The 14,633-nt window shown below is 31.6% G+C and overlaps 1 pseudogene; it reads left to right on the top strand.

Moving 5' to 3' along the window:
* LOC111304058 (uncharacterized) lies at positions 1-2,613 on the top strand (annotated as a pseudogene).
* The last annotated feature ends 12,020 nt before the right edge of the window (positions 2,614-14,633 follow it).

The following is a 14,633-nucleotide window of genomic DNA, read 5'->3' as shown; positions in this document are numbered from 1 at the left end:
CCTAAAAAAAAAATTAGCCACCTAACGAGGCTATCCAAACAGCCCCGTGCAATTCACTGTGTTTTAACACGACGATGTTCCTATAAATAAATTAAAACAAAAAACAAAAATAAAAAACTCATTTCACTCCACACACCCTCTTTGCACCGTCTCTGAGCTCGTAAAAAAAGTGTATAAATTATTAGTAAATAAATAAGACAGAGAGAAATGAATTCGACGCTCTTCTTCCTCTCAAAGCTTCGTTCTTTTTTCTTTTGCAAATGTAAAGTTTGATTTTTTCACAAACGAATGGCCAGTTGTCACCGAAACGACATCGGATCCATAGTCCCCGATCGCCTTTCCACCACCATCACTGCCGCCAACCGCTTCAGACTATGGCTAGCCTTCTCCGGCGCCGCATTCCGAAGAAAAATTTTTGACGCAACAAGCTGCGGCGGCAGCTCCCGGCACCACCACCTGCTCATGCAAGAATTGCTCAACGACACCGTCCCTCAGCCTCCTCCTCCTCCCACCGCCACAAAAAAGTCGGTCTTGAAAGAGTCCAACGAACCAAAAAAACCCAACAACAATGGCAAGTCAGAGAAACTAGCGGATCTCTTGAACTTAGCGGAAAGGGAAACTGATGCTGAGACTAAGCACAAAGTGGAAGCTTTGGAGGAGTTGAAGGGCATGGTCAAGGAATTGCAAGTGGAAGAAGAAGAAAAGAAGAGAAAAGCTGCGAACAGTGTCAGGTTGCTTACTAAAGAAGACTTGGAAGCCAGAGTGAGTTTGGCCATGCTCGGAACGATTCCTCCATTGGTTGCAATACTTGATTTTGAAGATTCTGATTCACAGATACCTGCTCTGTATGCTTTGCTTAATCTAGGAATCGGAAATAATGCATGGGTTTCCTAAATTCCTTTTTTTTTTTTTTTGTGAATTGAATGGGAAGTCCTTGTCTAATGTGGCTATTTATATTTTTATGTTTTTAATCTTAATGTGGAATTATTGTTGTTGCTTTGTTTTGTTGCTCCATTATGTTTTTTCATCTGTGTTTCTTGCCAATGTTGGGTTTTTTTTTTTTTTATGAGAAAATAAAATGTCTGAAATGATTGAAGGAAATTTGCCTGGACTAGTCGTTTTCCATGTCTTCAGGTCCTGTTATTTTCTTGAAACAGCTCCGGGTTTGTAGAATAATGCATTTAGTTTGTCTTTTATCCAACTCATTTCCTTTTCTCCTTCATCTTTTTAACTGACATTTTCAGGGCATAGCTTTTGTTTGTTATCATGAAATTTCTTGTTTTTAATCCTTATAATTTAATTTCAGTAAATCTTTGTAAAACCCTTTTGCAGGAACAAAGCAGCCATTGTTAAAGCTGGTGCTGTGCATAAGATGCTAAAGCTTATTGAATCCCCAAATGCACTAAGCCAGGAAGTTTCAGATGCCATGGTAGCAAATTTCCTTGGGTTGAGCGCCTTGGATTCGACTGAGCCTATCATTGGATCTTCAGGGGCTACCCCTTTCTTGGTAAAAACCCTCAAGATTTTGGATAGAAAAAGTAGGTCTCAAGCAAGAGAGGATGCTCTTCGAGCTCTTTATAATCTATCCATCTCTCCATCAAACATTTCCTTCATTCTGGAATCTAATTTGATATCCTTTCTGCTGCATGCATTGGGAGACATGGAAGTTAATGAAAGAATTCTTTCAATTTTGAGCAATGTAGAATCCAATCCTGAAGGTAGAAAAGGCGTTACTATTGCGCCAGAAGCGTTCCCAATTTTGGTTGATGTGTTGAATTGGACAGACTCGGCAGGGTGCCAGGAGAAGGCATCATACGTTTTCATGGTAATGGCACATAAAACATATGGAGAAAGACAGGCCATGATTGAAGCAGGCATTGTTTCGTTTGCTTGAACTAACACATTTGGGTAGTACGTTAGCACAGGAGAGCTTCTAGAATTTTGGAGGTCTTGAGCGTGGACAAAGGTAAGCAAGTTTCAGAGACCTTTGGTGGGAATATGAGTGCAACAGTGTCTGCTCCTGTTTGCGGGTCTTCACCCTGTTCAACAAATCCAAATGGAAAGTAGTGCTTGGTGGAAGAAGAAAGCATGATAAGCGAGGAGAAGAAAGCTGTTAAACAATTGGTCCAACAGAGTCTGCAGAACAATACGAGGAGAATTATCGGTAGGGCCAATTTGCCGCAAGATTTTGTTCCATCCGAACATTTCAAGTCCCTCACAGCAAGCTCAATTTCAATGAGCTTACCGTTTTGACCAAAAATGGATTGGCCGTTGCAATTTCCTTTGAACGGTGAATGAAGAGAAGAGTCAGTATGATATAATATCATTGTGAAATTTTTTTGTAGCTTTTGTCAATGTCTGATATAGCCATTGTCAATATTCCATCATTGTCCTATCATAAGCTCGGTAGAAATTGTTTCATGTGGTGTATACCTGTGATCTGCTTTGGTCCGAATGAGATCTGCTGAAGTTAATTAATAAAAATAAGACACGTCAAATCTCCTGTTAGAAAATATACTAGTAAAGTTTTCAAAATATGAATTGAACCTTTCGGGATCTGAATAGGGAAGAACCATCAAGTCATGAACGGTCTGAACCACGAAATCAATTCCAAGAGATGCCTGGTTGTCAGTGGCATGGCACGCAAAACAGGAAAATCTGAGGGTTGATTTTGTCAATTAGATTATTGTTCTCTCCATCTTGGTCCCCACCTCCCTACAAGTAGAGTCACTTTCAACCCCTACGGTACTGTTTTGTTCAAAGCCTTGGCCCTACTCTTTTCATTTCCATTTATTGATTTTTCATCAAACGCACCTGTCAAGAAGGAAGGTGTCCGTCATTTTCTCCCGCACTGAAACAAGTACCCTTCATGGCAATTTCCATCTGGGAATCTCTTCCCCCTTGTCCCTCTGACCATTTCATCGGGAATCTCTGGATTTACAGAGTTTAATTCAGGCAATTTTTGTAGTGGGAACATGGACTTGTTAAACACTTTTTTTTCATTAGTTTAACGCAATTCTATAAAAAAATTATGTTATGCATTGACCTCGTTTACTGAGCTATGTTACATTATTTAACTACTAATCTATTTTCAAATTACAGATCAAGAGGAGGATTAACAAACGAATAGGGACAAGGAAGAAGAATTGAGTTGTTGGGCTGCAATTAAAAATAATCTACATTTTTTACCTTCCGTGTGTGTTTATTCCATATATGTTCATTATGGGTTACAACAGTTTTTTTTTTTAAAGGAAAATATGAAATTACTGCATTAAATGGATATCAGAACTACCAGCATCCCGAATAAAGGAGGGACACACCCCATCCCATATCACAGAGGTGCTAGCTTCCAGAGCATATCTCGCTAACATATGAGCCACACGATTCCTTTCTCTTGGGTTACAACAGTTATCTTGTAATGAAATCTTTATCTATTGGCAGACTGCAGAGCAATCTATATATATATATATATATATATATATATATATATATCAGTTCATTTTCCTTTTCTCACATGGTCAATTTCTTGGCTTCAATTTTCATAGGCAACAAATTAAATAACGATTACGGTATTTATAAAGTTTGGTTCTGCCGATTGATTCTAAAGGCTAGTATGGATTGCAAATATAATGTTAAATAAATCTATGAATCCAAAATAAATTTGATGTGTTTTTCAATTTTAACTTAATTATCCAAATCAAAGTTATAAGAATTCATTTCCAAAAAGATAAGATGAAAGAAAAAGAATCTGTTATATGTATATATAGTCGACACTCGACAGTGCCAAACACAAATGATTATATATGATCAGTTCTTTCCTGCTGCATTAACTGACAGTTTTCTTTCCTTTCCCATAAACATAACGGTAAGAAATAATTATTGATTCTCTAAGAGAGTAGAAAGGACGTGAGCCGTGGGTACAACAGGGTTTTGATTTTTAGTAATATTTTTTTTAATGTTTAAAGGTGTTTATAAACATCACAAAAAGATTTGTGATATTTGTCAAAAATGTCACGCGATAGCTATACACGCGTCGCGATAAATAGCGATGTTTTCAAAAAATATTTTAATATTAGCGACATTTATATCTGAAATGCTATTATTTTAACGGCGTTTCTATCTTTGAGATGCTATTAAATTAATGACATTTTTATGAGAAAAAATGTTATTGCTTTGATGGCATTTGTATCTGAAAACGCCGCTACTTTAGAGGTATTTGAATTTGAAAACGCCTTTATATTAGCGACGTTTATATCTTTTATTCACCGCTAATTCAATGACATTTTTATGAGAAAAACATTGTTGCTTTAATGCTGTTTGTATAAAAAGTGCCACTTAACAAGCGACGTTTGTTGATAAAAGCGTCGCTACTTATAGTGACGTTTTATGCTACAAATGCCACTAAATTATTCATTTAGCAATCCACGACGAACGCAAACGTCGTCATTATGTAAAAATATATATTTTTTCTAAATTCATTTAATAAAAATTTATTTTTATTAAAGAGCTTAAATTCAGAAACTGAAATTTATATTAACTTCATTCACGTTTAAATATACATCTAATTAATACATAGTTTAATAATTAGTATAATAACATTCAAATATTTTATATACATTAATAAAATAAAAAATTAAAGTGTATGAAATGAATGACTGCATACATTTTGTTGGCTACCAAATGATGAAGAAAATTTTTCACCTTGGTCACTAGCGTGCTCAAGAACCTACTGAATAATACCATATAATTTTTAACACTTCATTGTAAGCTTTTTATATATTAAAATTTTAAATATTTACTAAATATAATACCTGAGTTGGTGGAGCACTAAGATCATTTCCTGAAAATTATTGTTGCACAAAATTCATAAGACGATCGAATCGATCATGCAACTGCCAAAATTTAGCACGCTCTTGCTCCATTCTAGCACGTTCTTCCCCAATTTTGGCACGCTCCCATTCTCTTTCTGCTTCCATTTGCTGAAAACGTTGTTGCATAGTTTGCAACTCCCCTCTCAATATTGAAATGTCTCGCGAAGATTGACTTGCTGAGAATATAAATTGCAGAGAATTATGTCCATAGTAGGCAGATGGTGTTAGACCCAATCCAAGGCTTCAACCCGTCCATGCCTTTCTTTTCTAACAACTTCTATGAATATTCAATTTTTCATTTCTTATATGTTGAGAGAACCATCAGATGCTACTTTAATCTCAACAGCCATTTTCTCTTTCGCTTTCTCCTATGAATTTGTCATATACAACTATCAAGTTTAATGATTAATTGATTATATGTTAAAAAGAGTAAATATTTACTTTCTATTAAAATAGATGATACAAATTACCATAATTTCTTGTGTTTCGACATTCATGTAAGATCTATCTTTTTTTTTGTGTATTATGCGAAAAAGTTCGACAAGTCCAATTGTACCACCCATCTTATTCTCCTATATAAAAACATATGTTATTTGATATGATACATATCAACCGTAACTTATTCATACATATCAAGTCTGTCAATCAAGTATTAAAATTTCGAATAATTTTAATCTCATGTATTTGTATTTTGGCCTTGTAACAACACAATAGTCTTAAACATACACAAACAATAAAATCATTTTGGGCTTTCACACATATCGATTATGAAAACCAAATTCAATTATTTTCTCCCGATTTAATATTAAGGATTGAAGCTATTCAATATGTTGAAAGCCATCAAAAAGTTTAATTTGTATATTTGCCTTTTATATGCAAAAATAATCTCAAACAAACATAAACGATAACTTTTGCTCTTATATCAACCGTAGAAACCAAGTTCAATCAATCGAACAAGTTTAATATCAAGTATTAAAGCTATCCAAACTGTTAAAATACAACAATCGTAACAAATCTACATTAAAGGCGTAAATATACGTAAACAATAACTTTTCATACATATCATCTGTGTCAACTAAGTTCAAAACTTTCGATAAGTTTAATATCATTATTGAAACTATCAAAACTATTAAAATAAAACAATAACTGTTAATTTGCATATTTACCTTTTAATGGCTGAAAAAGTTCATTCATTGGAATACGTTTATTATCATAAACTTACGATTTCTTTTTGCTTTCTTGCAAAACTTTTTGATCCACTTGTGTGGCTATATTTCTGTTGCTTTCTGCTACCAATCCCAATCTGTTCTCTTTCCTGTCATAAAAAATAATTACGTATATGATAGAAATACAAATATTACCAACTTAAACCATAATACACTTTCATCATTTCATTCTACTAAACAAAGTTATAAACTAGTACCTCTCATTTTCTTAAAAACCTAAATCTAACCAGTTGTTCATATTATCACCTAATCACATTACGATGTAGATTTTTCATCATCGCCTCTATAATAATATTTTGATCAAAATACTTATTCTTTAAACTATGCTTATAAGTTTTTCATTTCTTTCCCAATGACTTAAGCACAAATGAAGTTGGTATTTCAAGTACAAATCTTGATTGTAATAATACAATAAGAAAAGTTAGAATAAGTAAACAATATGTAAAATAAAGAATTTTTTATATCTAATTAATTATACTAATACCTCAATAAAGTTTAATGCATCGGCCTTAACTTCTTCTGGAACTTTATGCCATGTTTCATAATGAATAGGCAATTTCATTCCATTATGGGCTAGCATGCCTAAAAATTCAACCAATAGTTAAGCCTCTTCACCAATTGGTTGCCTATCAGATTTTGCAAACACTACAATAAACTCGTTAGGAGTTAGTGCAAATAATTCTTTCAAAGTTGTCCGACCTCTGGTCCTCCGATGACCATTGTTATCAACTACAACAAATAAGAAATATATTTGTAAATTCATAATATTTTAATCATTATACTCGAATTCTAAAATTGTAGTATATCATACATGCATTCAAATTTAAAGCATAATCAATTGATGGGGGTACTATCTAAACTTGTACCTCTCATATTGCCAGATCCAATATCAGTTGAAAGGTGAGAAGTGACGGAGTTAGATCCGATAGTACATTCATTTTCCTCCAAAGGATGCAGTCCATAGCCAATATCTACAGGTACTGCAGACGATTTTAAACTAATATCTCTGATATGTTTTCCTTTCAACCTACTCTTTCGCATTGTAGCTTACCTACATCATAAAAGCAAATATAAAAAAAAATATTAGTTTACAACATATATAAAGACATTTACAATTTAAGAAATCAAAACCTACGATAGATAAAGAACATATCGATTAAATTAAATAAAAAAATAATGTATGATTTAGAATACAATAATTATACAATAATGAATGTCACATTATTTACATACTATCATTTACTACATTATGTCTTAAACACTCGAATTACAAATTATAGATGCACCATTTCATGGTTCGTAAATATATTCAGTAACATCTTGGCGGACCCACTAAGCGTAGGTACTGGAGATATTTTCATTCAAGTTTTGTTCAGCAAAAGGATAACATTTAGTTCCATGTTCAAGATCATTTTTGGTATCTAACCCCATATCAAATAAGTCTCTAGGTATGTTTCAAATAACAACAAACTAACCTAATTATTTGGGATCTTCAGAGTAAAATACTTGTTTGACTTGATATGAAAATACATAAGGTTCATTGATGAGTTATTGTCAAATGTGAATTAATCAAGAAAAATTTACAAGTGTTAATCCATACTGATCTTTCTTAATACCTTTCGTATTATTCACATCAGCCCAATCACATTGAAATAATATAACTTTTCACTTGCCATAATAATCTAACTTAATGATGTCATTAATCATGCCATAATAGTCAACATTTCCCTCTAAAGGGTTTATGTCCCTAGCACTAGCATAGCTAGTAGTTGATGAAGTCACAATAACTCTTAAATTTTGTGTACTTCTAAATCTCACATGGGATTTAGTGTGAAATCTAAATCCATTGATTATGAAACCTTTATATCATTTCACAATCCAGTTTGAACCATATGAAAGACACTTCACCTCTTCACTAACAAGCCTTCCACTCCAAACTATAAAAGTGGAATAAATATATATATGTTATTAATGTTATTTATACCATAAGCATTCTATGTAGATTTCTCATAATGAGAAGTATGGCATTACTTACAGTTGCTTCTAACCATTCATGAAAGTTTTCAATGAACAACTTATCAAGCTCTAGAGGGTTTGGTCGTTGATAATGTGCAGGATCTCTCAAATTATTTCTATACTCACTATAAAGCATCATAATAAAGTATTAACAATAAAAAAAAGACTGTAATAATTATTTCCTTGCTACAAAACTTACGTGTGAAACGATTCAATTGAGTCATAATGAAAAAGAATATATCAATGTGCTTATGCCTAAGATTTATCATCTAATTCCACCAATTCAGCTTTGCCTATGGGTTGTCCAAAACTTTGAAAAAGATAATTGTAGGTAGAGTCTATATGCTGCATACCAACATTTCTCGATGGTCGATTAAATCTAGTTTCAACATCTTTCAAAAAATGAGAATAAAATATCATACACTCTTCTGCTAAATATCTTTCAACAATAGAACCTTCTGGATACCGTTTGTTGCGATAATAAGACTTTAACCTCCTTCAAAACCTACAGCATAAAACATTAGTCATATGTTATTCTAAGTTGAGAGGCTTGATCATCAATAAAAACGTAATCAATCTATTAACAAATAATACATTTCAATATGATATATCCATCGATAATAAACTAGCCCACCGACTTTTACTTCATATGGAACGTAGCTAACCAAATGCATCATAATAGTGAAAAAGTTTTGAGGGAAGATCTTCTCTAAATGGCATAAAGTAATCATGGCTTGGTCTTGAAATTTGTTAAGCTCTTCCATATTCATACATTTCTGACATAGAAATTTAAATATGTTACTCAATTCAATTACCACAGAAGTGACTTGCTTTGACATTGATGAATGTAAAGCAATTGAAAGTAAGTTTTGCATCAAAATGTGATAATCATGTGACTTCAATGAAGAAAATTTTTGCTCCTTCAGATTCACACATCTTGATATATTTGATGCATAGCCATTCGAAACTTTGATATTTTTTAAAACCTTACAAAACACATCTTTTTTAGCTTTAAAAATCCTAAAACAAGCAGCAGGTAATCGATATTTACCATTATGAAATAACTTCGGATGAAAGTCTAGGCAAATCTTCATATCAACTGGATCAAGCTGACCCTTTAAGTCATCCTTAGATCTTTTATTCACATTGAGAATTATCCCGATAAAATTTTCGTAAACATTCTTCTCTATGTGCATCAAATCAAAGTTATGACGTAATAAATTATGTTTCCAATAAGGTAACTCAAAAAATATACTTTTTTTCCACAACTCAGACTCATTAAGGTCATCTGCTTCATCATCCTTTTATCACTTTGAACAGCAAGATCACCAACTTCTGTATGACTATCACCAATTTCAAATATGTCCCTCACTCTTTTCCTTGATAGAATCATTTTTTCATAAGTGAAATTGATATCTTTTAACTTTGACAAGATATTAGACCCACTAATGGGTAAAAGCGATCTTCTCAACTTTTCAATTCTATCAAAGAGATATTTTTAGAATCTAAATTGATGATTATCATCTAACCATCGATGATGTCCCATATAACAGAACTTTTTACTATTAGGTAACCACGTCAAACATGTCTGTGTAGCATAACATGGATAAGCATAACGACCTTTTGTACTTCCACCAGATAAATTTGTATAAATGAAAAAATTATTGATAGTCCATAATAAAACAGTACGTATATTAAAGTTCTCTTCTTTTGATGCATCATAGGTCTCAACTTCTTCCATAATTGCTTTAACTTTTTAATAAGAGGTTGTAAGTAGATGTCTATATCATTATCCGAACCTTTTCCCAAGGAATTATCATAGATAATATAAATGATTATTGCTTCATAGCAATTCATGGTGATAAATTGTAAGAAACCAATACAACTGAACAAGTACTATAAGAAGTACTCATCATTTTGAATGGGTTAAATCCATCAGATGCTAGTCCAAGCATAACATTTCGTGGATCAAATGCAAAGTTGGAACCTAGAATGAAATTATTTTCATGCTAAAAAATCTGCAGGATGCCATAATGATCTATCATCCGTTCGCTTCTCATAATGTCACCTCATTGAATCTGTAGTTTTAGAAGACATAAAGAGTCATTGAAGTCTTGGTATTAATGAAAAATAGCGTAAAACTTTAACAGACTTCTTTTTTATACATACCTCATCACCATCATCATTCAACCTTTCATCGAGGTTTTTGTCCACCCAACGAGAAATACCACACAAATGACAAGATTCTTGATTTTTTCTATCCCTCTAATATAACATGCAATCATTGGGACAACTATGAATTTTTTCATATTCGAGACCTAAATCTTTGATCATTTTCTTTGATTCCTTACAAGATTCAGAGATTTTTACAAAAGAAAATATTTCTTTCATAAACTATAATAATAAAGTCAGTGAGTTTTTTATCCATCACATAAGCATTTCAAATGAAAAAGATGAACACAAAAAGATAACCTTGAATGCTTCGATCCCTCAAAACATTTTTCGTTCATCTCTTCAAGCAACCTATAAAACTTTTATGCTTCTTCTCTAGGTTATTAGCCACGTACACCTATCCCAGGTTCACCAAATTCATGCATTTCAACATTAGACTGATTAAATCCTTCATTTTGGGGAGAAAGATTATGAAAATATTAGTTATGAATGTTAAAAGCATCTCACAACATGCCTTCAATGTCATCTGGTATAAAAGGATCATGTTGTTGTTGAAAAGCCTTTGAAGTCGAAGAAACTCTAGTGGAAGACCTTGATGGTACAGACTCTCTCCATGAAAATACCAATTAACATATCCCGATAGAAATCCAATACAAATTAAATGTTCAAAAATAACTTGACACATTTACCACTCGATATTAGTAGACTTCACACATGGGCATAATATCATATTATTTTTACTTATATTCTCAAATGCAAAATGAAAAAAATTTTTCACTCCATCTCTGTACTCTTAACTTAATCTTGACTTTTGCATCCAACTCTTATTCATTTAGTACTTGCTACCTTATCAGACCAAATGTATATAAATAATTTATACAAAAATGAACATGTACAATACTTAAGTTTACTATGTTTTAAACAAAAGATAATAACAAGATCAGTACTTACACAAAATGAGAACTCCTCATTGTGAAGTAATTTATCAGCTACCAAAGCCCTTGAATGTTAAAACTCTGCTGCTAACTTTAACAGTATCCAAGAGTATTTGTAGTTGGGATTGACATAAAGTGAAATAAGATGGGTTTTAGAGAAAATTGTTTACACCAAAAAAATATCGCGAATTGGAAAAGCTGAAGGAATAGTCGAATGAAGTAAAAACTAAAGTAAATAAGTAATGAATAGTCAAACTAGGGTTCTAAAAGACAATGCTTGAATACTAAAAGCTGAAGGAAAAGGAAAGTAAATTGTACTTGGTCTGAAAAAAAAAATAGTATACTAATGAATATGAAGCTTAAAATTGGTGATTGGATGCGCTAAGTTTGGAAAGATTTTTATTAGACAGGATTATGAAAGGTGTTTACTAAGAAAAACACCTATAATAATTTCATCCTAAATATTTTTTGAATATATTATAGGCGCCTTCACCAGCGTCGTAGTGGAATTGTTTGAGACTATTAAAGGCGTTTAGGACATAAAAACCGTCGTCAATACTTCATATAAATTTTTTGTGTGTTTATGAAATACGATTTTTACATAATACGCATTCAATAACACCCTCATATCAATGAAGGCAGTTTTCTACAAAAAAAAAACCTTCACCATTTGGGTATATTAAAGGCGTCTTCTATTGAAAACGCTTGTAATATTACACAATTTAAATTTTAAGGGGTTATTGAATGTTAAATTTCAGAAAAATGCCTTGACTAATTCGTTTCATTTTTTTCAAACAATTTACTGAAGGCGTGTTCCAGTGCAAAACGCCTTCATTATTCCAATTCTCAAATTTTATGACGAATAATGAAGGCATTTATTGTAGAAAAATGTCATTACTAAATGCTTATATTTTATTTTAGGTACTAATGCATTGAATAATTTCCAAGTGCTTTTATTTTAAGTCCTCTACTGGAAAATGGTAATTGAAGGCATATATTAAAGAAAAACGCCTTTAAGCATCCCTGTTATTAATTATTAACGGCGTCTTCTATAGTAAAACACTTTCAATATACCACAATGGCTATAGAAGGCGTTTATTCGAAAATGCACCTTCAATATACCCTTAAACTTAGTAATCCATTATGGAAGGCGTTTGTTAATAACAGACGCCTTCAATATTTTCCCTCTAAAAATTTTAGGCATTATTAAAGGCATCTTCTACTATAAAATGCCTTCAATATACCGTCACATAAATTTTAACACAATTATTGAAGGTGTATATTCAAGAAAAATGCCTTTAATATTTGCTATTAGATTTTGTAGATAATCAGTGAAGGCGTTTGCAAATAGCAATGCCTTCAATAATTTCATTAAAAAAATTTTAAGATTATTAATGGCATCTTTTATTATAAAATGCCTTCAATATGCCACGATGGTTATAGAAGGCGTTTATTCGAAAAAGCACCTTCAATATATCTTTAAACTTAGTAATCCATTACTGAAGGCATTTTCTAATAACAGACGCCTTCAATATTTTTCCTCAAAAAATTTTAAAAATTATTAAAGGCATCTTTTACTGTAAAATGCCTTCAATATACAGTCACACAAATTTTGTGATAGTTATTGAAGGCGTATATTCAAGAAAAACGTCTTTAATAATTCATATTAGATTTTGTAGATAATTAGTGAAGGCGTTTGCAGATAACAATGCCTTCAATAATTTCTTTAAAAAAAAATTTGAGATTATTAAAAGCATATTTTATTATAAAATGCCTTCAATAATTTGTTATAAACCATTGAAATCCATCATTATTGAAGGTGATTTTCTACTCAAAACACTTTTTACAATTTTTATGAATTATAAAAGGTGTTTTTTTAGGATAAACACCTTTAATAAGTTAGTTGAAATTTTTTTTCTATATTAAAGGTGTTTTTTTTGTAAAAAAACACCTTCAATAATCTCCAATAAAATTTTCAGGGGATTATTGAAGGTGTTGTTCCATGGAAATGCCTTTAATAGTTAATTTTATATTTGTTAGCTTGAATTGATCTTTATTTTGAAATGACAAAACATTAAGCTAAATAAGCTTGATTAAGATTTTGAAAAAGATTTATTTAGTATATGTTCTTAAGTTTTATATTTTGGTACTAAATAAATAATATGATTTTTAAAGCTTAAACAAACCTTTCTTTGTTTTCATATTTTTCAAACAAAATCCACCTTTAAAGATTATTTATTTGAGCTTAAATGAAAGTCCAATTGTTGTTTTTAAAGTGAACTTATTCATTTTGGACTTAATACAATTTTAAAAATATTGGTTTTGAGAAATAGATTAACTTAAGAAAGTTGTTTTACAAGAACAAAGTTTTCCAAAATTGAACTTATTTTATTTTTTTGTATTAATTCACAAAGTTTTAATATTTAAATTTTATATGGTTGGAAAGCTCTTTTAGTCTTTTTTCTAATGGATTAAACAAAATGAAAATCCAAATTTTCTAAGAAAAGATTTTGAATTTTTACTAGACACTCTACAGTTGTCAAAAAAACTACACAATGGGTAACTTTGAAAATTCACTATAATTCATACTAAATGAAAATTCACTATAAGTCTAGTTTCTAAATCTTTAAACGGTTTGTGATTTGGATTTATATAACTCAAGATATGATCAAATTAGTGAGTAGAGTGTAAAATAAGAGACAACCACCCAGCCATTGACATTATCGATCCCCTCATGGAAAGGATCGATCGAGTCATGATTTTTAAGCATGAAATGGCATAAAACTTGAACCAATTGATCTCCTCAAGGAAGGAATCGATCAGATCTAGGCGAAATCACACCAACTACTATTTTTTCATGCATTCAACGGTTACTTTCACTTTTCAAGCTTTCCCAACGGCTACTTCTTTAATTTTTTTATAAATTGGGCACTCCAACACATCAAGAGGATTGATGAATCAAGAGAGCAAGAGCCAATAAGTCATATTTTCATTTTCTTAAAGAATTAAGATTTTTTAGAGCTTCAAAGTCCATATCTTTATATTTATTGTATCCAAATTTTATTTGTTGTTCATTCATCATTTTCGTGTACTTAAATTTAGCAAACACTTAGCCTTAGAGAGCTTGTTCAATTGTTTGCAAAATTACCTTTGATATACAAGGGTGGAAAAGAATAAGAGGTGAGATATCTTCTTGATATTATAAGGGTAGAGGTTGCTATCTAAGCCTTAAGAAAAAGATAAAGATTTAGTACAAGATAAGCTTGTATCTTATAAGAATTTTTCTTCAATCAGTGGATTGAAGCCTTGGTGTAGACAACCAAGAGAGAGGACTAGGTGCCTTGTGGAGAAGGATCGAACCTCTATAAATCATTGTGTTTGATTTCTCTATCCCTATCTTCTTATAATTTATT

This window comes from Durio zibethinus, chromosome 13 (genome assembly GCF_047325235.1).
Source record: "Durio zibethinus cultivar Kanyao isolate XHJ-2024 chromosome 13, ASM4732523v1, whole genome shotgun sequence".
Taxonomy (NCBI): Eukaryota; Viridiplantae; Streptophyta; class Magnoliopsida; order Malvales; family Malvaceae; genus Durio; species Durio zibethinus.
The sequence above is the reverse complement of the archived record's forward strand: the minus strand, read 5'-3'. Positions and strand labels throughout refer to the sequence as shown.